Here is a 25,767-nt window from a genome sequence, read left to right on the forward strand (position 1 = left end):
CGATACTTTAACGACTTTTGAAATCATCAACCTTCTGTAAAACAGGTTTTATTCAACGAGTTTCCGCAAAACCAGTTTTTAAATAAGCGCTTACACTTTGCAACAAAATTGACATTGCTGGTATGGTTGATTTTGATCATTCTTGTTGATGGATGTACATTTTTATGAAAAAGCCTGTTTTGTCGGATCTTGCGTAGCATTTGTTGAATACCTTGTTATTTCCAACATTGGAAAAATTCCAATTGGTCAGTGTTTGGCAGTTGAATAAGGTTTTTTGCGTGGAGTGGACGCTATTATTTAATCAAATAGAATTTCACGTGTAAGCAATTTTATAAGTCAATAATTTGAATCAAATATATTCTGTTTTTCTTTCATATGTAAACAATTTATTTGAAACGCCCTAAGCATTACTTTTAATCGAGCTTTTATAATCCTTTTATGTTATTATTTTTCCTTCTGTTATTTTTTTAGTGCTCATCAGTTTAGTGAATAAAAAACAAAGTTCGGTGAAAAATGTTGTTAGAATTAAAAAATTAAAGTGACTAATTTAAAAAGATTCCAAGAGGATAATTGCGGTTAAAAAAAAGGTAGTAAAAATACTTACATTTCACCAATTATATCTAAACATATTGTTTAACAAGTATTACGTATATAAACAAAGGATTTGCGGTTAAAAAATAATTAAAAATTAATATCATCAAAACTTTAACCGCAGAGCTAAATTCGATTTGGAAAATATTTATTACTTAATTATTTATGGGTTGACAACTAACATAGGTGAAGAAGAAAATGGAAGTCTGGGTATTTACAGGGCTTACAACCTGTCATTGGCAGGTTTTAATAATCACTTTATACACGTGTAATATTCACCCATGACAACCACACAACCCAAATTTTGAAAGTTGTATATATACTCAAATTGTCACTTTCACGTGTGAGTTCTTAGCACCATCTTTGATTGAGTTGAGTAAGTCATTTTACTATACAGCAGAGACCTTCGTAAAATGGATGTGAGATTTTTCCCGAATTCTTTTACATTCTAGGAGACGCTTGAAAACATAATATTTTGTATACATTTCGCTCACTCCTTTCAACAACGGCATATTTCGAAAAATTTGATTTTTCAGGAGATCGTTTTTTTGTGTTTAAGAATATAATAAAATGTATTAAAATAAATAAATAGCCACTTATTGAACTTTTACTGTGCAACAGATCTTTTTAGCAAAAACCTGAAGGTTTTTTCTCCAATTATAGGAGTTAATTTTCATAATATTTTTGACATCTAATCAATGTTTTGAATGTTACACGTGTGTAAAGTAATCACTTAAACCAGCCCCTGACGGTTGTCAGCCCCGGTAATGCCCAGACTACCATATTTATCTTCATCTTTGATGAGATGTCAAAAAATAATATGAAAATTAACTCCTATAATTGGAAATAATCCAGATTTCTGAAAAAGTATTTAGAAACACTATAAATGTTGTAAAATAAATTAACTGGTCAAATTATAAGCTGAAATAATAAAAATGAAAATGATATTTTCTGGCGTTTCTCATGTGTGTGATTATAATCCAGGATTCGGACCTCACATACTGATATAATAGTTTCTACCCAATAAAAAAGCTTCTTTTCATCTCACCAATAGATGTCTCTAGTGAAGTTGTAAAGATTCGAGAACAACGTTTCTGATTTGGTTCATATATATAGAACTTCCAAGAATTTGATAAGCGTGGTTGTCAATTATGGGTAGAATTGGTGAATGTTACACGTGTGTAATTTGATCACTTAAACCAGCCTATGACGGTCGTCAGCCTCGTAAATTCCCAGACTTTCATATTCTTGTTCATCTTTGATGAGATGTCAAAAAATAATATGAAAATTAACTCTATAATTGGAGATAATCCAGATTTGTGAAGTATTTGGACACACTCAAAATGTTGTATATAATATTTTAATGGTAACTACGTTTTTCGCTACTTTAATGTATAATTACCTCATTTTTTCTCTCATAATATTTTTTATGAGTCAACTGCAATAAAAGTCAGTCTCTCGGAAAGTGTTGCAAGAGCACATTTTCGTATCCTGGGTAGGTACTTTGAGTTTGAACATTTCGAGGAAACGGGTCTGACATGGTTTGCGATCGTCCGCCTTAATGTCAACACTGTTTAAACTAACCGTAGTTGGTAACATATACTTACTTATAATTTATATTTATTTATAATACAGAATGGAGTTGTCTTCCATTCTCTCTGCCTATCCCTGCGGGGAAGCGGCGTCATGGTTAGTTAGTTATTGAGAAGCATAATATGTTATGGATGTAAGGCGTTGGAACATAATTAATTTAATTCAAACTTGAACAAAGGTTTATATAATATGTTCAGTACCTAACTAACTGAATCACCGTTATTAAGATTAACGGACATGATAAGCAATGAATATTTATGTTTAAGAATGCAAGCTTCAAAACCTGAAAACTCCATTTTTGTAATCATAGATATATTAAAGAAATTTAAAAAAATCCTTGGATGTGGAGTGTAATAATGTTTTACGTTATTATTTCAAATTAAATGCATTCAATCTTTGGTATACCCCCTCAGACACATGGAACAGAAAAATATCCGTCGTGATATCGGTCAGCATGGCAGTAACTCTTCCAACAGGCATAACCATCGGCAGGTTAGTCCTGTATAAAGGAATGGAAAACAATCTATGCCGACGCTGTCTTAGGTAACTATCGGAAACATACAGACCGATGCTCCGGATAATTTCAGGATTATCCATAATACCGCGCAAATATGGATAAAAATGCGTTATCAAATACACATTCCTTCTAGTCTCTAAAATAATATGGTAAATAGATTTGCTTGTATAAAAATTTATTCGGGATATCAACAACAGGAAATAATAATGCACATTGAATCTTAATTTTATTTAATAATACTTTAAAAAAATCAAAGATGGTAAAAATCATTTAGCTAGACCCTTTACGCATACCTCTACGCATAGTACTGAGCAGTAAGAATATGCGAGTGATGTATATAAATAATGTATAGAAATTGTAACAAATCGTATTAAAAAATGTAACTATAAATAAACAAAAAAATAATATGTAGGAAATTCCAAATTACTGTTACGTATGTCTTTTCTTTGCGCCTTGTTATTTTATTTGTTAAAAATGAGTCCTGTGTTTGTCCTTATTTCTTCACGAATTTCAATAAAAATCATACCGATTGTTTTATGATTTTTTTTTATAATATATTAATTCACTTGCTTTTAAAAAGTGCATATTTTCCAAAATGGACATTTCGCTCACTCCTTTCAAGAACGTCATAAATAAAAAAACTCGAATTTTCAGGGGAACGTTTTTAATGTTTAAAAATATAATACAATGTATTAAAAATAAATATCAAGCCACTTATTGAACTTTTTACTGTGCAACAGATCTTTTAAGGTAAAACCTGAATGTTTTTTCTCCATTTGAAAAAAACTTGGTTTATTTAAAAAAATTATTAAACAATGCCTTTTCTTCAAAATGCAAAAACAATACTTTCTGCCCTGAAGCGGGTAAATATTAAGTTAAAAATATGCCGCTTTTGGTGGGATATAGTAAATTTTCTGGGCATTCCAAAAACATGCACAACTGAAAACTGACGATTTTTGATTTATGACGTTCTTGAAAGGAGTGAGCGATTTATTAGTAGTAACTTTATATCTTTAAAAGTCACATTTAACTAAATTTTTCGGAGATATGAACATTATAAGCTGACGGACACGTTGTTTTCATTAGCCTTTCATTAGCCTTGCAGTACCAACGCTTATTTTTAAATATTAACACCGTATATATAAAAAATATCGCAACTCAATTTCCTCAAATTACATTATAAAATCATTGCAGAAATTGCATTTATTGTTATCAGTCCATATCGTATACTGGATTCCTGAAGCTAGCAAGTTAATTAATGTGCGAGAAAATAAATTAGACCGTCTGTAAAAGTAATCGTTCGTTGATATAGTTTTACATTGGAGTCCATACAAGTGAAAGCACTTTTTATCCTTTTCACTTGTTAACTTGTACTGGTGTAAAACAAGTGTAGACCTATTTTGTAATGGTTATAATTGTGCACGGTTTTTACATTATAGTTTTAAAGATCACGGTATATTTTGTTTTGGATTATCCAATGTGAATAAAAGTGTGATTTTTTTAAATATTATTACTTACTTAACTAACAAACCTTCACGCCGTTTTTCCGCAAGGGTAATAAGAGAAAAAAACACCACACCAATCTGTGTTTCCAAATATTCTTTGTCTCTTCCATATTCATGAATCTCCTCATACATACCCGTCAATTTTTCCGACTCCTGACATGATCAATTTCAAATATTTGAAATACTTGATCATGCTTTATTTTTCTCGGTCTTCCTCTGTTTTTATTCCTAACTACATAAATTTGCATGTAAATGTACATTCGGCTTATGATTTTTTTTACAGTTCTTTCTTTACTCATCCGATTCTCATGCCTAAACCATCTCAACACATTTTTTTATCATTTTATCAATAATGCTAATTTCAGCCTTGTAATTTTCTCCTTATATCACCATTCAATCACCTATCATAAAACGTTTTGCTAAACGTTTGTCTATGATATCGAGTTCGAGAAAAATATAAAATCAATTGTAAAAACCAAATATACCTATTTTAAAATAACCCACAGTAAAATTATCCTCTAAACGTCGTATCAAATCGTAAATAAAGCAATGGTTGTAAGTGATTTCACGCACCCTGTATCTAGGTTTCTTTTTTATTAGATACTAATTCAAAATTTTAATTTCAAAAATGCTCACAGTCAAATGACGAAAAAAAAGTGCGAGAAAAAAGGATTGATACCCAGGTATACAATTAAGGTTATAATAAATGTAAAATTTTCAACATATTTCAATTTAATTTATTATTAGATTAAAACCAATATTTTTAGCTTTTCCACTTTTTTATTTGACCAGCGACCGGGTTTCGTCGTTACCGACATCATCAGACTGGTGAGAGGCTATACAAATTGTTATGTTATATATAAAAGAAGGCAGGAGTTGATAACCATGATTTGATATAATTTTATGAGAAATTAATTTAATTTGAGTGAATTTAAGTATTGTATGATATTTAAAATATTTTTTATAAAGGTTTTTTTTTGTATTGAAAGCACGATTTTATATAAAGTTATAATAGATTTGCATTTTTTGTAAATGAATTTAAATTATGTAACGAGGTATCAGGAAATGTTGGTTGACGGCTCCTTCCACTAAGCTGTGGTTGTCCGGGGGGAGTCCGAAGTTCTCTGAAATGTAAATTTCCCGGCAGTCATTTCTTATCGACAAGACATTAAGGCATCTATTGTTTCTTTTCTAATGGGTAAAGTAAAGGAGAATGAATGTGTGTTACTTGATCATTTAATATGTATTTATTATGACAATTTTTTAATCTATTTATTTCCAAAATTTCGAGCCTATCTAATTTTTTACCTTTACTACATTTGTGTAAGATTTTTACATTAACATTTTTATCGAAATCATGATTTGACTCTATCAAGTGGTTTGCAAAAGTGGAGTTTTCTTTTTTATTTCTCCAACTTTGGACATGTTCGAATATCTAATTGTCTTTGGCTTCCTGACCATACAATTAGTATATCATCGACGTAGCGGCGATAAAATTTAACGTTAGTGAAAGATTTTAATTTTGTAATGGATTTTTCCATATGATCCATGAATATTTCAGCAAGGATCGGTGAAATGGGGCTTCCCATAGCTAAACCTGATTTTTGTACATAATATTTATTATTGAATTGAAAGTAGTTTTGATCTATACATACATATCTATACATATATATAGTAGTTTTGATCTATACGATCTATACATATATAGTAACTTAATTAAAACCTGTATAGATATATTTTCTTAACAGAAATAAACAAAATTAATAAATCAATTCAATTCACTATGGAACTGGGCGGTAAAGTAATAAATTTCCTTGATTTAAAAATTAGCATCGAAAACAATCAATTAGAATTTGCGATTTACAGAAAACCCACATACAGCGATAACATCATTCATAACAAATCTAAGCATCATATTTCCCATAAACTCGCTGTATTTCATAGTTTAATTCATAGGCTGTTGTATGTCCCATTAAATAATGATAATTACAACTCAGAACTCAATATCATAAAGACGATAGCCTCCAATAACGGTTATGAATGTGGTTTAATTGATCAATTAATTAGGAAAAAACAAAAGAGACTTGCAACATCTCAATTAAATAAAGCTCTCATTACAGAGACTTCAAAAGTAGTTAAAAAATGGGCAAAATTATCTTTTATAGGGGATAGTAGTAACAGAATCGGAAAACTAGCGAACAAAGATGAATGCTCCATAGCCTTTTATAATAATTCAAATCTGGGGAAAATACTAATTAATAATAAAGATAAAAGGGAAAAAGAAACAAATTCAGGCTCATATTTATTAAGTTGTGGATCATGCAGTGCTGAATACGTGGGGCAAACAGGACGATCGTTTAAAATAAGAATAAACGAACATGTCCAAAGTTGGAGAAATAAAAAAGAAAACTCCACTTTTGCAAACCACTTGATAGAGTCAAATCATGATTTCGATAAAAATGTTAATGTAAAAATCTTACACAAATGTAGTAAAGGTAAAAAATTAGATAGGCTCGAAATTTTGGAAATAAATAGATTAAAAAATTGTCATAATAAATACATATTAAATGATCAAGTAACACACATTCATTCTCCCTTACTTTACCCATTAGAAAAGAAACAATAGATGCCTTAATGTCTTGTCGATAAGAAATGACTGCCGGGAAATTTACATTTCAGAGAACTTCGGACTCCCCCCGGACAACCACAGCTTAGTGGAAGGAGCCGTCAACCAACATTTCCTGATACCTCGTTACATAATTTAAATTCATTTACAAAAAATGCAAATCTATTATAACTTTATATAAAATCGTGCTTTCAATACAAAAAAAAACCTTTATAAAAAATATTTTAAATATCATACAATACTTAAATTCACTCAAATTAAATTAATTTCTCATAAAATTATATCAAATCATGGTTATCAACTCCTGCCTTCTTTTATATATAACATAACAATTTGTATAGCCTCTCACCAGTCTGATGATGTCGGTAACGACGAAACCCGGTCGCTGGTCAAATAAAAAAGTGGAAAAGCTAAAAATATTGGTTTTAATCTAATAATAAATTAAAAATGCAATTCCATCACGAAGTGTCGGTGGATAATATAAATCTATTAAAAAAATATTTCAATTTGTTATCATAGTTAGCGATCAGTTGTTTCAACGCAAAATAGCATACTGCAATGAAAAAAACGTCCACAGCGAATTGAATTTTTCAAACTCTGTTTGATAAACTAGCCTCGAGCGAATTTTGTAAGCGTTTGTTCCAGTTAATATTTGATGGTACAGTGAATACAAAACTCCTACTAAAAATAATTATCATTGCAAAACAATGTGGATAGATTTAGTACAATATTATGCTGATTATAGTAGAAATATTTGTATTAAAACATACTGTCTAGCGACAAGGTTTGAATGGTCTGTTATAGTATGAGGGATATACCTAGACAGACGCCGTGGCGTAGTGATTTTAGAGGCCTGACTGCAAAACTAGCGTAGTGGGTTCAATTTCCACATATCGCTCACTCCTTTCAAGAACGTCATAAATCAAAAATCGAAAATTTTCAGTTGTGCATGTTTTCGGAATGCCCAGAAAATGTACTATATCCCAGCAGAGACATATTTTTAACTTGATATTTACACGCTACAGGGCAGCAATTGTTGTTTTTGCATTTTGAAGAAAGGGTATTGTTTAATTATTTTTTTTTAAATATACTAAATATTTTTCAAATGGAGAAAAAACATTCAGGTTTTACCTAAAATGATCTGTTGCACAGTAAAAGTTCAATACGTGGCTTGATATTTATTTTTAATAAATTGTTTTATATTTTTAAACTTTAAAAACGTTTTCCTGCAAAATCAAGTTTTTTGATTTATGACGTTCTTGAAAGGAGTGAGCGATATTACGAAATAAATTCAAGATTTTTTTGAATGAACGCGGGTATCAGTGATGTATTTTTCCCATTTACTTTCCCTTAAGCGTTAGGCTACCTTGCGTAAGGTCCCAAGTTCGATTCCCATTATGTTTCAAATAAATATCTGACATTTTTCATTCAATATTGATTAAATATTACCCTGGGCTGAAGCGCAGGGCTGATCACCTTTCCTTATTGTATTTATTAACGATCAAGATAACACTACTTCTGAAAGACTCACTGCCCTATGCATCGCTGTATAAACGTGATGCACAAAGGTTAGAGGTTAGAGGAAGTAGAATGATTTAAATAAAACCCATTTGTTTACATTATATAATAATAATAAAAAAATATAATAGATTTATTGTAAGGAATTAAAATTAATTATGGATATTAAAGGAATGTAATCATGTTAATTAGTTAACCTCAGATTAACGTTTATTTAGAATTTAAATTCTAGTCGTTAATGCATCGTATATAAATAATATAAAACTTATATTATCCGTCATAAAGAAGGTTATATTTTTGACCTTCTACGCCATGGTGCCAGTATTATACACAGACCTACATTATGATTATTACTGTGAAACAGAAGATCGCAAGGTAAACACGTTTGGTTTGCAATTAATATGTTTATGTATATATGTAGAATAATGTAGAGAACATACCGCTCACTCCTTTCAACAACGTCGTATATCAAAAGTCAATTATCAGTTGTGCATGTTTTCTGAATGCCCAGGAAATGTACTATATCCCAGAAAAAGCGGCATATTTTTAACTTAATATTTACCCGCTACAGGGTAGAAAGTGTTGTTTTTGCATTTTGAAGAAAAAGTATTGTTATTTTTTTTTAAATATAAGTATTTGATATTTTTCAAATGGAGAAAAAAAATCAGGTTTTACCTTAAAAGATCTGTTGCACAGTAAAAAGTTAAGTGGCATGATATTTATTATTAATTCATTTCATTATATTTTTAAACTTTAAAATCGATCTCCTGAAAAATCAAGTTTGTTGACATATGACGTTGTTTAAAGGGGTGATCGATACGTTACGAGAAGAAGACCGAGAAGTAATGTGGAGCGCTACAAGGAAAGGCAAACCGATAATGGTATTCAAGATTTTTGTTTATTTTTTTACAATCGGAAAATACCACTTTTTCTTAAAATCTGTTGCGACAGGTGTTTCGATTGATTCCGCACCATTTTTAAACACCGTATGTGACGCAAAGTCTAAATTTTAGAGATTTGCCCTTGGAACATTGAAAGATGAAGGAGGAGCTTTTTTTCACATTTACTTATATATATTTTCTTATTTTATTTATTATTTTTAAAGGGAGGAATCATTATTCACTGTCATATTGTTAATTATGGGTTTATTATTAATTATATAATCAATTTCTATTGCATCAGAATTAAACAGAATTTTGTTAAGAAATGTGGTTGTAATCAAGTCAAACTTAATTAAAAATGAATAGATATTACCACAAAGTGACTGCCGAATCATTAATTGGAAAAAAACTATAAGGGAAGTTATTACTACCCTATATATGCCTGTGTGCATGTGTGTATAAAAAAAATCTTCAAAAATCTTCTTCAAACCCTTATCCGCACCCCAATGTGCATATGGCACTGATCATATAAACGCAGTGTTATCTCGATCGTTAACACACGAAGAAAGGGTGATCAACCCTCCGCTTCAGGTAACCAGTCCAGGGTAATATTGAATAAATATTAGAGTTGAAAAATATTAATATTTATTTTCACCCCCTTGGGAATCGAGCCCAGGACCTCCAGCACTTTAGCCGAGCGTTATGACCATTACACTACGGAGGCGGACGAGGTATAAAAAATACAACAAATTAGTTAGATAAAAATTGAAAATGATGTTTTCAAACATTTCTTCGTACATTAATTTCATTCTGTTCATTTATTTGCTGCACCTTCAGACCTGAAATGTAAAGCTAAGCTTTAGTTTATTAGCAAGTGCGTTAGTCGTCAAGTTGGCAAGGCGCGCTGTCATAGTCTGTGCGCACGATGTGTACTGAAATTTTCTAAAAGATTTTCAATACAATTTTTTTTAATATTTTCAATACTACTTAGATTCTATTTTTTATTTATGAAATACAATAAAGCGTCTAATTTGTTTTGTAAAATGACCTTCTCAAATGATAATTATTATGTTTTTTTTTTTAATTCAGATTTTTTTCCGATTTTTACGCTTCATCATAATCCATTAATTTTCAGGTACTTAATGACTGCAAAAAATAAGTTAAGATTAATGAATGACTTGTAAAAAATCATAATGAGTAATTTTCGCCAAGCATTGTACGTAACCATAAATGTGTTACATATCGCTCACTCCTTTCAAGAACGTCATAAATCAAAAATCGGCAATTTTAAGTTGTACATGTTTTCGGAATGCCCAGAAAATGTACTATATCCCAGCAAAAGAGGCATAATTTTAACTTAATTTTTACCCGCTATAGCCAGAAAGTGTTGTTTTTGCATTTTGAAGAAAAGGTATTGTTTAATTATTTTTTTTAAAACATACTAAATATTTTTCAAATGGAGAAAAAACCTTCAGGTTTAACCTAAAAAGATCTGTTGCACAGTAAAAAGTTTAATAAGTGGCTCGATTTTATTTTTAATACATTGTATTATATTTTTAAACTTTAAAAACGTTCTCCTGAAAAATCAAGTTTTTTTGATTTATGACGTTCTTGAAAGGAGTGAGTGATGTGTATTATTGTAAATACTTTTACATACAGTAGTATCTCTGTATTAGTCACTACTATATTCTAGAGAGTCTGACGATGACGGAAGTTAACGTTTAAACTACGTAGTGAAGATTAGTTTAACCGATCTCCATTCGGCAAAAAGTCGCACATTTATTTTTATTTTTATAGGTATCTTCCGCCTCCGTAGTGTAATGGTCAGCCCGCTCGGCTACCGTTCTGGAGGTCCCGGGTTCGATTCCCAGGAGGGGTCAAATAAATATAAGTGATATTTTCACTGTTATATTTAAACAATATTACCCTGGACTGGTACCTGAAGCGGAGGACTTATCACCTTTCCTTCATGTGTAAAAACGATTGAGATAACACTGCGTTTATATGAAGCAGTGCCCTATGCACCATTGGGGTGCGGATAAGGGTTTTATTATTATTATTATCTTTACTTCAAATGAAACATCTATCGTTCCTCTTTATATGAAAGAAGATGTAAGTCTTATCATCCCAAAGCTTATGAACTGACATTTGGCTGGCTCAAGTGATCACTTTATACACTTGTGTGATGTTCACCATTCTGTCCATTATTAACAGTCGTTGGAAAAAAAATCAAGAGCAATGTTAAAATTATAAACACAGCGTAGATAACGTGTTATCTTTTCATTTTAATTCCAGCCTACATGACATTATCATTTTTATTTCAAACTAGCCATAGCCGCTACGCGTTGCTGTGGCTAAGTCCGATTGAATGGGGAAAAAAGAAAAATAGAAAGCACACGTTTCTAATGTGTATGTATAATTTCATAATGCTTGAATTGATATGAACATATATTTTTTTTAAATATGAAACAACAACGTTCTTATGTTAATAATACAAGACATTTGTGTCGCCTACGTTCAAAATCCGCCAGATCCATGTAAGTCGATTTTACAAAAAATGCTAAATTCTCCGGTTAACATTTATGTTTCAAAGATTTGTCCTTTTTTCGATAAAATATTATGAAATAGAGAATTTTCCCATTTAAAAAAAAAACACGAGACACAAACCGATAATGATGTCATATTAATGTTTGACCTATCCCCGCTCTGTGATTGGCCGATATGGGTCAGAAGGCAAGTTCCATGAATACAGCGGAATTTGAAATACAACGCTATTTTTAAGTATTTTTAACCACGGTTTTCAAGTACTTAAATATTTTAAACAACAAAACCCACAATTGGCATTCTGGTAGAGTAATTTTTTAAATCTTATAAAATTGGATCTGGCGGATTTTGAAAGTAGGCGACACATTTATAAGAACAATCATTACGTGTGCATTGATAAAACGTGAAGACATTTGGGATTTTTTAATCAACAAAAATTTATATTTTGATTTATATTAATGTATAAAAATAATATTATTTTCCAATAAAAATCTCGGATTTCCAAATAAAAGTCATTGAGTGACCGAAGCAGTCGTTTAATTATGTTACACACTTAAAAATATAAATATTGTACAAAATTGATATCTTTTACAAAATTAATATTAAAAAACTAGAATTGAATTTATTTGATGTAATTTTTATTCTTCAAACCAGTTTGCGGGATATTTGAATTATTCAAATCTAAGATTTTACGTAGTTTTCTTAGACTATGGTCATAAAAATTCCTTATTAAATGTTTCAACCAATAAGAATGAATTTATCAACATAATTAAAACTTTATAAATTATGATATTTTCATTGTATTATTTATTGTATAATTAATACAATAATAATATTACAATATTATATAAGGTTCTTTTTTGGCCGTCCTCGTTCTGTTGTCCCGTTCACATTTGCTAAATATACTTTCTTCGTCGCTCTCTCGTTATCTGTTCTCTCCACGTGTCCATACCGGCTTAAAGATTTTTTTTAAATCTTTTTAATTATTTAGTAAATACCACTATTCCTTAATATCTACTGTGACACGTGTTTCGATGCATTGCGCGTCATTTTCAAACGCCGTATGATGCGGAATGCATCGAAACAGGTGTCACAGTAAATTTTAAGAAATATTGGTATTAAGTAAGTAAAACTTCAATTGAAAATTGATACATTTTACCAAAAAGATAATTTTAAATTATCCCTATGTAGCACTTCATTATTTTGTAATATCTTCATTTGAAATTTTGTCATACAACAATTTACACACATTACTCTCAGGGAACACATTTCAACAGTGTCCACTCTGCTTTCTTCCTTCTCTTGCAAGTTCGATGTTTCGCTTCCATACATCGGTATTGGTACCAGCACTCCGTATTGAACATAACATATAAGTATGTGAATATATAAATTATTATATTAAATAATGATTTTTACAGATAAATTCGAGTATATCTAGTGATTCAAGAATAATGATTCAAAATTGGTTCATATGTATAGAGCATCCAAGAATTTGAGTAGTGTGGTTGTCAATACTGGGTAGAATTGGTGAATATTACACGTGTGTAAAGTGATCACTTAAACTAGCCTATGACGGTCGTCAGCCCCGTAAATGCCCAGACTTCCATATTCTTCTTCATCTTTAATGAGATGTTAAAAATAATATGAAAATAACTCCTGTAATTGGATATAATCCTGATTTTGTGAACAAGTACTAGGACACACTCAAAATGTCTTAGATATGTATAATAATAATAATATGTATAATAATACTTACATATTATTAATTGATTCGGCATTAACTTCGTGGAATGACATGATTATTTTATTAAAATTAAACAGTTGAATATACTACTTTAATGAGTTTTATTTACAAATACGACTAGTTTCGAAAACTTACAGATGTTTTCATCTTCTAATACAAATTTAGTTTTAATTTGTACCAGAAGATGTAAACATCTGTAAGTTTTCGAAACTAGTCGCATAAATAAATAAAACTCATAAACGTGGTATATTCAACTGTTTAATTGTATCATACATAGTAATATTTAGTTTGATTTTTTTCGACAAGTAACAAGAACGTATGGAATATCACGATAATATTAAAAAATATTGTTCATAGCTTCCCACGCTGATTGTGCTTTTAATGATAATGAACTGAAGGAAGATTATCACAAAAAGTACGGAAATAACCCACACATATGTTTTCCTTTCCTCGTTGTGTCGATTCAGCGAAATTTTGGTATAATTTGATATTTGAACTGAGTCATAATTTTGTGGTATACATATATGTATATGTCAATGTCGAATGAATATCGTTTATACTTGAATTATCACTTTTTAAATCTTATTTACTCATTTAAAATTTTTCGACACATTTTCCTGTTCCTAGCATGCAGTTTATTTTTGGGTTTTATTATTTTCAAAAACAAATAATGCTTCACATTTAACTTTTAATGATTCTGAGAATATTTTGAGTGATTTTTGCAATGCAATCCGCATCGTTTTCAAACACCGCTATTGAAAATGATGGAGAAAGCATCGAAACGTGTGTCATAATAGGTTTTAAGAAATATTGGTATTTACTGAGTAACGCTTAAATTAAAAATGGATAAATTTTACCACAAAGTGACTGCCGAATTAATTAATGGAAAAATGTTTAGTGAGTCCAAATATTTGTTCACAAATTGCTCACTCCTTTCAAAAACGTCATAAATCAAATATCGTCCATTTTCAACTGTACGTGTTTTCAGAATGCCCAGAAAATGTACTATATCCAAGCAAAAGAGGCATATTTTTAACTTAATATTTACTCGCTACAGGGCAGAAAGTGTTGTTTTTGCATTTTGAAGAAAAAGTATTATTTAAGTATTTTTTTAAATATACTTTATATTTTTAAAAAATGGAGATAAAACCTTCACGTTTTACCGAAAAAGATTTGTTGCACAGTAAAAAGTTCAATAAGTGGATATATATTTATTTTTAATACGTTGTATTATATTTTTAAACTTTAAAAACGTTCTCCTGAAAAATCAAGTTTTTTGATTTATGACGTTCTTGAAAGGAGTGAGCGAAATGTAAATTTTGTCCACTAAAGAGTTATATTTTAATATGTTTTATATTTATATCCCAACATCGAAGAAGCAGAATATGGAAGTCAAGATTTTCAAGGGTTATGATTTGTCATAGGCTAGATTAAGTGATCATTCACCATTCTACCCCTGATTGACAATTATACAATTATTTTTTTTGGAACTCCTACATATATCATAAATCTCATGCTTTATGTGTGAGTTCACTGGAAGCGAACAAGGATCTAGACACACAAAAACATCTTCATCATATATTATTAGATTATAACCAATATTTTTAGCTTTTCCACTTTATTTAGTGGAATTTACTAAATAAAGTGGAAAAGCTAAAAATATTGGTTTTAATCTAATAATATATTAAAAATGCAATTCCATCACGAAGTGTCAGTGGATAATATAAAACATCTTCATCAATTGATTCGACAGTCACTTTGTGGTAAAATGTATCCATTTTTAATTTACATCTCACTTGGTAAAAACAATTATTTTCAACACGGTGTTTGAAAATGATGCGGAATGCATCGAAACACGTATCATAATAGATTTTAAGGAAAAGTGGTATTTATCAAGTAAAACTTAAGAAAATGAAAATTAATATATATCTGATATTACACAATACAGTTACATGTTTGGTGAAACCGATGACTTGCTAAATTGCGATTGGAGAGTACTCATCCAACAAAAAGGTTATGCCAATATAGAAACTTACAAAATGTACTAGATACATTTGTATCTTTTGACTCAAATTTGCAATTATTTTACATCAAACCGAGCCAATATAGGTTTCTCACTTTTCTTGCTAATGCGTTAGCGTCAATCTAGCCAAATTGACGACTAGCACATTGGCTAGTCTTAAGGGGATACGACGCAACACAGAATAAAATTGTCGGCCGACTGCAGTAGAGGTAACACGTCTTCCTAGCCCGATTTTTTTAAACAATGTATTTCTGATATTTTTTTGTTAACTGATATTTTATTGATTTTTTTTTTATTTTCTATCTTTCTGTAACACTTTTCTTTTCAAAACCAGTTAACAAATACTGGGTCTTCAGAATTAAAGATGTGGGCAGGTATTCGCACTGATGCGATGGTTTATGTAGTACTTATATAATTAAACATTTATTTTTTTCAATTTTTTTAAAAGGGTTGTTTCGGGTTGTGGCCTCGTGGTTAGTGTCGCGGACTCTCGAGTCAGAGTTTCTCGGTTCGAACCCACTCTACATCAATTTCCTACCTTTTTCTAAAAATGAGCCGCTCGGGCTCACAGAAATAGCATGAAATTATGGGGTTTTTTTAGTATTTTTTTGAGATATTTTTCTTTAAACATGTTCAAAATTTGCATTTAAGTTTAATTTTTAATCCAATATTACACCCAAATGTTTCATTTCATTCTCATAGATAGAGTTGCCATCTTTATATATATATATATATATATATATATATATATATATATATATATATATATATATATATATATATATATATATATATATACTCTTATACATATATAATTATATTTATCCTTGGGTTTGGCTTTCTTCTTTCTTTCTTCTAGTTTGTTAATTTGAAGCCACTTTGATATGCTGTTTAAATCCACATTTAATTTGTTTATGGTCTCTGTAAAGGCTTCCCCCGCTATACAAATATGTGTGATTGTTCATACGTGTCTCCTTAGTCTATGGTTACTAGGCGCGTACATGTGTACTGGACCTAGTCACAGGTACACATCTGTAGCGTAGACTAGCTAGTAGAAGTAACCTTGTCGAGTTATTCACCCTGACCTAAGCGGGAACCCGGTGACCTCAGCTGCTCAGCGGCGAGCTACAAACTCGACTCTTTGCGAAACACGCCTAATGATACAGCCTGATCGGAAACTGCCTTTCTATTCTGCTATTTCAATATCATCCGCGATAACATTCGAGAATTTCCGCATCCAAGTCGTGAAATTCTCGTGTGTCATACTCGTATCACATATAATGTAACATGGAGTTACACACACTTTAGATATGTCCAAATCCTTGTTCACGAATCTGGGTGTCGATTCCTGCCAATTGCAAAGTAAATTTAAGAAAGATTTATTTTCAATTAGTCTGGGTGTTTGTGATGTATTTTTCATATTTACCTTCTCTATCCTTATATCCTCCTCCTTCTCTATCCTTAGTCCGCCTCCGTACTGTAATGGTCAGCGCGCTCAGCTACCGTTCTGAAGGTCCCGGGTTCGATTCCCAAGGGGGGTAAAATAAATATTAGTGATGTTTTCACTGTCATATTTATTTAATATTACCCTGGACTGGTACCTGAAGCGGAGGACTGATCACCTTTCCTTCATGTGTAAACGATCAGGATAACACTGCGTTTATATGAGGCAGTGCCCTATGCACCATTGGGTGCGGATAAGGATTTTATTATTATTATTATTATCCTTATATCCTACCAGCAGACAAGCATCTAAAAGTAGAGACTTTGTGGGTTATTCATTAAAATATATAAACAGTATATAGATATTTCGGTGCATTTTCCTTCAACTAGAATAGGGCATTTTATGAACAGCCTGTATTACTTTTAGGTGTTATCTCGGCTAAGAGACGACCGGGTGGCCTTATAAATATACATATATAACAAAGTATGGGCGTTTTATTTCTGTTTTAGGTTCATATCCCGGCGAATTCGTAAGAATATTACAGTAAATTTATGCTTAGTCACGTTCGTTATTTATCGCGGTACCTTGATCCATTTTTTTGTGTTTAGACTGCAGTTCAATTAAAATTATACAGAGTGTTGCGATTGCATACCCGTTTTTTCATTCAAAATGTCGTTTTCTTTTATACAGATGATATTTCCTAGTCTTCTTCTTCTCTTCGTATCATGTCAGATCCCCCTGACGTCGACTATCACTTGAGAGTAATTGTCCTGGTCTTGGGCAGCTCTAAACATCGCCTCGACGGTTCTGATCCCCATCCAATCTCGTATATTCCGGAGCCAGGAGATCTGCCTTCTGCCCACACCTCACCGAATCCCTTATTTTTCCTTTTTATGATTTCCTTGTTACAAATATGTATACAAAAGTTTAACAAAAGAAAAATATTATAGTTTTCCCAAGTAGCGTCCATCGTTTTTATATGAAAGTCTGAGCATTTCAGGGCTTATTGCCTAGCATTTAGCTGGCTTGAGTGATCACTTTACTTGCTTGTGTAACGTTCACCATTGTGTCCGACGTATTGTACATTAAAGGGAGACTCGCAAACATCCAATTTATTAAGCTATTGGCCGCGCAGTGGCCACAATTTTGTCTCCGAACACATTTTTTTAAGAATATATTTTGGAATATGATTTGTTCTAAGAAAATGTATTTAAAAAATATTATTATGGTTTTTTTATCTCCTCACCTTTCAACAAGTATTTTCTCTTCAAACCCATATATTTATTTCGAAAAAAAAAAACAATTTTTTATACTACAAAAACTGTGTCTAAAGCCCCGGGATTTCCAAACAATATGTCTTTGAAAACACTCTATGTAATTTATATTGTAAAAATTTATATTTTTAATTTACCTCATATTTATATATATAAGCAGGGGACAAACACAAATTTAAAACAAAATAAGCCCCAGGTGCTCAGATTTTCATCTTCTTTCATATACTTAAAATCATAAGATGGGTTTTTCATTTCATTAATTTCTATTTCATTCTTTATTCCTGCCACATCTCATGAAATGTGCGGGTCAAAAATATTATGGATGAGACTTAAATATCTGAAATGACTCAAATATTAGCTGAAATCTCATATTGACGTTAAAACAACAAAAAAACATTGATTTCTCAACTGGAATACTTACTGAAATCGTGTTTGCCTGCTCAAACTATTTAGGATATGTAATCCACATACATCGCTCACTCCTTTTAACAACATCATATATCAAAAAACTTGATTTTTCAGGAAATCGTTTTCAAACTTTAAAAATATCATAAAATGTATTAAAAATAAATATCAAGCCACTTATTGAGCTTTTTATTGTGCAACAGATCTTTTTATGTAAAACCTGAATGTTTTTTCTCCATTTGAAAAATATTTAGTATATTTAAAAAAATTATTAAACAAAACCTTTTTTTCAATATGCAAAAACAACACTTTCTGCCCTGTAGCGGGTAAATATTAAGTTTAAAATATGCCGCTTTTGCTGGGATATAGAACATTTTTTGGGCATTCCAATTCCAATAAACATACACAACTGAAAATTGACGATTTTCAGGTACTTGAGAAAATCAACACTTCGTTATTCCCATGCACTGATGCCAATTAAAAAGTGCCAATTACAATATTAATGGAGATAATTAAATCAATACAGCGATGTTAATCTTACAATGATGCCTAGCGACAACAAAATACTAGCTGAGCTACAGTAATTATTGGGTGAAATTACGAGTACGAACAAGACATGGAATGGCATTACATAGGCATTACTCAATCCGTGCAGAGAATGGATTCAGTGAGTTTCAGCGCCTCCTAGAACTTTATTGCGCCGTGCTGCAAAAAGTTCGATAGTGCCTACCACTGTTAACAGTAAAAAAAACATCAAGATTTTTTTATTGATACATGAGTGCTGAGTGTTGAGCATTTACCAGATATTATGATTATTTGAACTTGATACAGGGGTCGAAGATGAGTCTAATCTCTTTCTTGTATGGTTTTCTTGTTACAAAGTCAAATTTTAACAGCATTACTGAATATCTGTATAAATTTTTTTTTCCGTTATTTTGAGTGTGTCTAATTTTTTTTATTACAATAATATGTTTTTTTTCCACTTGAAAGTTATATTTGTTTTATTGATATCTCAATATAGATGAAGACACATTTAAAAGTATAGGCATTTACAGGCTTACGACCTGTCATAGACTGATTTCAGTAATCACTTTATAAACGTGTGGCAATCAGAATTCCACCCAAGATCAATAAATATTTAGGTAGTCATATTTATGCTTCAATTGAAAAGATCTAGTAAATGTTACTTTGTCGGCGACATGTTTGAAAATAGTTAGTTATTATTATCAAAACCATCATAAAATATATTTAAGATTTGTCATATATTTTGCATACTAGGAGACGCCTGAAAATATCATTTTCAATTTGACTAGTTTTTTTAAAAAATGATAGCGTTTCAAAAAAAAAAATATTTTAATGGTGCAATAAACACCAAACTAACATCTGGTAGAACGAAGTTGACTGCAAGTGTATCTACGCTACAAAGCATATTAAATTTTATGCTTAAAAAAAATATGAAGAATATAATTTAATGTGGGTATAATATAATATAATATCTAGGTAAAATACAACAATTTTCTAAGAGAACTTGCACAGCGGTTGAGCCATAACAGCCGGTTCAATGTCGCCGAACTTAGGTCATGACATTTGATACGCAAGGCACTGGTGGATTCTGCAATGCATTCTAGTAGGTGTTCACTGCTGCAGAATGTACTGAGTACACATTTAACATTATGGGTAGGTACTTATTAAGTCGTGTGTTTACTCGAGTTCTTGCGTATGGTACCTATTTATTTGCTTCAGTTGTTCAGAACGACCTTGCACGCTCTATTTATTATTTTATTATTTGATGTACCTATATATCATATTGAAGTACGATGCATCAATATCTACTTTCGCAGATTTTGTACCTGACTTCATACGGTAGAGTAGCCATTGAATTCAGTACCTATAAACTTGTTTATGAATATGTGATACTATGCAAAATACAAATACTATATCCTTCTTCTTCCTAGCTCCATACCAACTTATCGTCTTTGTAGACTGTTGGAGATAGGTCTCCTCATCGTCAGGTTGTAGGTCTTTTTATCATATGTAACGTCACTTAGGCCATACCTCCGAATCATGTTATCTTTCTGTAGCATCCATGAATTTTTTGGTCTTCTTCTAGATGTCTTTCGAGGAAGATCCATAGCAATCACCTGGTTTACAATATATTCAGGTTCTCTACGTCCTATGTGCCCATACCATCCCAATTGTCTTTCATCTATCTAACTATTGAAGTCAGTCACACCCAGGCCTCCACGAATGCGTGCACTCTTTATTTTGTTTCTAAGGGACACTCCAGCTAACCATCTAAGCATTCGCATTTCAGCAGTTTCTAGTTGCCTAGAGTAGGCGTTATATGTACATTGTCCAGCATTCGCAGCCACAGAGGAGTGCGGTTCTAAAAATTTGTTTGGTTGACCTTTCCTTTCAGCTTGGCTAGCGTTTTTGGGTCACAAATGCCTCCTGTCACAATCAATCTATCCGTAGCTAAGAAAATTGGTACATTCAAAATAAATACGAAAAAATTGAGTGGGCTGAAGCTAATAACAATAACGCTCATGACAACGCTCCAGCCCATTCAGGTTTTAGAACTCGTGAGCTTTTGACCAAACACTCGATCACTGTTCTTCCCCACCCACCCTACACACCTGATCTCACTCCTCCTGACTTCTTCTTGTTCCTCAAACTCAAAAGATCTTTGAAAGGAAGAAGATTTGAGACGATTCTCGAGATTAAGGCAAATGCGACGAAGAAGCTGAAGGACATCACACAAAAAGAGTTCCAGGACTGTTTCTAAAAGGGGAAACACCGTTGTGATAAGTGTGTGAACACTTGAGTCCCCTTACACAGACATGTTACTTCTAAATAAACTACATTTTGCTTTATGACGTCAGTCTACGTATAAATTGAACAGTCCACGTACGTACAGGGAAAAAACTTACTCAGACATTTCGTTTTAAGGAAAAATCTACACAATAATGGATATTTCAGAGGTATTTTTTTTTACATATTTTCCATTTCTAACCTTATCTTATCTTTCTCTAACCTGCAGATATGTTAGATAACTAACTTAACAGCATGCCACTTCCCGCATGGGAAGGCAGAAAGAATAGAACGCCACACCACTCTGTCTTTGCAAACATTCTTCGTTTCTTCTAGATTCATGCATCTCCTCGATTATTTGGACTCCTGACCTAACCGCTTTTAAGTATATGACATACCTGATCATCCCAAGTTTTTCACAGTCTTCCACTACTCCTTTTCCCAATAACATTCACTCCATAAATTTGTTTTACCATTTCTTCCTCATTCATTCGCTTTACACGTCCAAACCATCTCAACGCATTCTTTTTAAATTTATTGATAATGCGTATCTCAGTTCTGCAATCATTCCTTATTTCACCAATTGAACTTCTGTCGTACATCGTTTCACCGCACATTCATCTGAGGCAGATAAGCTTTGCAAAGATATAGGCTTCACCGGTTATATATTTTTTTTAATTACTTAACGTCCAAGTGACTCTGAAATCTAGCTACGGCTTATGCAACATCGCTTATCATGACCCTACTTAGGCTTAAACTTTTTGGGTTTCATAGCCTATGCCTACTCGTGAGTGGATTTACTCTTTATGTTTAAAGTTACTATAATTTCATGTAATTATTGACTGAAAATTCTAGGCAAAAACACTCGCTGGTTATCTCATTTAAAAATGTGTTTGTACTTAACACGAAACGTTCCGGATAATCCGCGTTCCGATTTATCCATACCCGGAAAAATTGAGAGCTCGGTAGACTTCGTTCTGTATCTTCCGCAGTGTCATTAAAAATGAGTACATATTGAAGTATAATAGTATTTCTTAGAATTTCGTTTTAACATGCAAACAATATCGACGTACTTATAACGACATTGCCAACAGCAAAGTTTTGATGACGTGATCGAGAAAAAAATGCACTATGGTCATTATGGAGTGAGTTCAAAGTATCCTTTAATCCAGTGTTCCGCAAAGTGTGTGCCGCGGCACACAGGTGTACCGTGGTGATTAATTGGTTTGCCGCAGAAAAAAAACGTCTAGTTTTGTAAAGATAACAATTGGGATTTTCGACTCTGACTACTATCAAATAAAGAGCACGCCTCCGTAGTGTAATGGTCAGCATGCTCGGCTACCGTACTGGAGGTCCCTGGTTCGATTCCCAGGGAGGGTCAAATAAATATAAGTGATTTTTTCACTCTAATATTTATTCAATATAACCCTGGACTGGTACCTGAAGCGGAGGGCTGATCACCTTTCCTTCGTGTGTAAACGATCAAGATAACACTGTGTTCATATGAAGCAGTGCCCTATGCACCATGGGGTTGCGGATAAGGGGTTTGATATTGAAGGACGATCAACGAAGATATGCGAGGAGCATTATCAACAATTGCTTCAAATTTTGATCGCCTATGTTCAATGAAGCAGGCACACATTTCTATCAAACATAGTATATTTTATTGTACCTAATAACAGCCGGACAGTGTCTGGATTCAATACTCCTATACACTGAATGCAAAACCTCAGCAATGATTTCGCCGCCATATCGATATCTGGAATATGTCACTTCCTAACTATAAAGCATTAATAATTACAACATTTTAGGCCAATGCATAATTCCTTGTCTTATATTACGTTCATCCTTGTTACAACATTTTGAGTGTGTCCAAATACTTGTTCACAAAATCTGGATTATCTCCAATTACAGGAGTTATTTTCGTATTATTATTTTTTGACATCTCATCAAAGATGAAGAAAAATATGGAAGTCTGGGCATTAATAAGCAAGTCAAAAAAAAAAAAATAAAAAAAAAATTCATCCTTGTTTATAAAAATTAATTTTTGAACCAATAATTTAGTCAAAAAGATAAAATATTATTTTATCATAAAGTATACATACAATATATTATGTACAAATCGGCTACGACCGTTAATAAAAGAAGAAAAACATATTAAAGTAATAAAAAATATCACATACCGCTCACTCCTTTCAAGAACGTCATAAATCAAAAATCGTCAATTTTGAGTTGTGCATGTTTTCGGAATGCCCAGAAAATGTACTATATCCCAGCAAAAGAGGCATATTTTTAACTTAATATTTACCCGATACAGGGTATAAAGTGTTCTTTTTGCATTTTGAAGAAAAGGTAATATTTAATTATTTTTAAATAAACTAAATATTTTTGAAATGTAGAAGAAACCTTCAGGTTTTACCCAAAAAGGTCTGTTGCACGGTGAAAAGCTCAAAAAGTGGCTTGATATTTATTTTTAATACATTGTTTTATATTTTTAAACTTTAAAAACGTTCTCCTGAAAAATCAAGTTTTTTGATTTATGACGTTCTTGAAAGGAGTGAGCGATACGTTTTCACATCATATTAATGTTAATATAATTAAATTGCACCAAAACGTAACAATTATACATGCTAGAATTCCTGATTACTTTTTTATTTATTTTTTATTTGGCAAAGCACCCAAAGTTGAGTGATACATACCGAATTTCTTGAAATCATTTGCAATGGAAATGTAACGTTTTGGTGAGGACCTCCACAAATAAGGTTGGGAAACACTGCTTCAACCAAAGCGTGACGTCATGTGAGCAATCTTTGTTCAAGTGAATAAACATTCGTAAATTTAAGTGGCTAAAATGCAAAAATGTTTTGCGAAGATGATGGAATAAGCGATACAAAGGAAAATCAAATAGCTTTGGATCTTCAGTCTTAGTTTGGGGGCTATTCTAGAACCTATCCACTGCGATACGACGGCCTCATCAATGGCACAGTGGTTGGCAAACTGCGGCTCGCAAACTGAATATTTTATTTTATTTTCATTTATAAACTTTTTTTATTTACACAAATATTTCAATGTCATACTATTTCTGTGTGCATAAGCGGCTTATTATTAGAAATAGGTATCAAATTGTGGTAGAGTGGACTCGAACTGAGAAACTCTAACTTCGAGTCCACGACACTAACCACGGGACCACAGCCCGACATAATAATAATAATAATAATTTGCATAATTTGCATGGCGCCATTTTCGCAAAATACTACTTCAAGGGCGCTTATAAAGACTTGGATAGTAATAATAAGAGGATGATGATGATAATTACACACAAAAAATAAATATTATGAAACTTCGTCCATCGCTCTCGGGACGTCGAGTGGGCTGAGTCTGGAGCGGGGAAAAGATGAGCTGACAAACTGCAATACCTTCCTCTCGATCCCCATGGGCTGGAGAATGAATTTCTTCGAAATGCAAAAACAACACTTTCTGTAAATATTAACTTTAAAATATACCGCTTTTGCTAGGATATAGTACATTTTCTGGGCGTTCCCAAAACATGCACAGCTAAAAATTTACGATTTTTGATATATGACGTTGTTGAAAGGAGTGAGCGACATGTGTAAAATACGGAGTATTTTTTTTTAATAATCCTATGTCCCTCAAAGGTGTGATAATAGCTTGTGCTATGTCATATGTAAACACAGATATTTGGTTTCAACAGTCTGCTTTAAAAAAAAACAGGTTTTGATACATGTGTTGTTCTTGTCTCAAAGTCTTCAATTAAATTGTTACTTTATGTTTATCTTCCAAAAGTGAACTTCCGTCAGTATTAATAATTTTTGTCTTATTACAAATATGCTGATAAAATCATTTATTTCCTGTTTTTTCCTTTGTTCCAATATTGGCATTGACACACATATTAATATTATTATGTTGAAATTTTTAATGCGCGAATTTTACCATGTTTTAATTTATTTGAGCGAATCGCCATTTTTAAATCAACTAAGCCTGTCTACAACATTTATCTCAAAATCATACACTCAAGATCACTTTACACACGTGTAACATTCACCAATTTTACCCATATTGACAACCACACTTTTGGAGCTCCTAGATATACTTATCGAGCAATGTTGTGATACTGTACATATGAGTTCACAACAGCCATTTACGTTGGATCGAGGAAAGCTTTTATTGAGCAGAGACTCGATTATTTGTATGCAAAGTCCGAATCCTGAATTATATTTCCTCAATAAGTTCGTAAGATGACAATAAGTCCACAAAATAACTTTGAGCGTAC

At 31.8% G+C, this 25,767-nt stretch overlaps 1 protein-coding gene across 3 annotated transcripts in view; it reads left to right on the top strand.

Moving 5' to 3' along the window:
* Positions 1-258: 258 nt before the first annotated feature.
* Positions 259-25,767, top strand: part of osy (ABC transporter oskyddad) — a 53,233-nt gene continuing 27,724 nt past the window's right edge. For 2 of the 3 annotated variants that reach the window (XM_088273259.1, XM_088273261.1), the window contains exons 1-2: positions 259-319; positions 472-587. The gene's annotated coding sequence lies outside the window, so the exon portion shown is untranslated. The remainder of the gene's footprint in view (positions 320-471; positions 588-25,767) is intronic. The other variant, XM_088273260.1, reaches the window with a different exon arrangement.

Source organism: Brachycentrus maculatus, unplaced genomic scaffold, assembly GCF_059751285.1.
Source record: "Brachycentrus maculatus isolate JH-2025_06_01 unplaced genomic scaffold, ASM5975128v1 h1tg000564l, whole genome shotgun sequence".
In the NCBI taxonomy this organism is placed as follows: domain Eukaryota; kingdom Metazoa; phylum Arthropoda; class Insecta; order Trichoptera; family Brachycentridae; genus Brachycentrus; species Brachycentrus maculatus.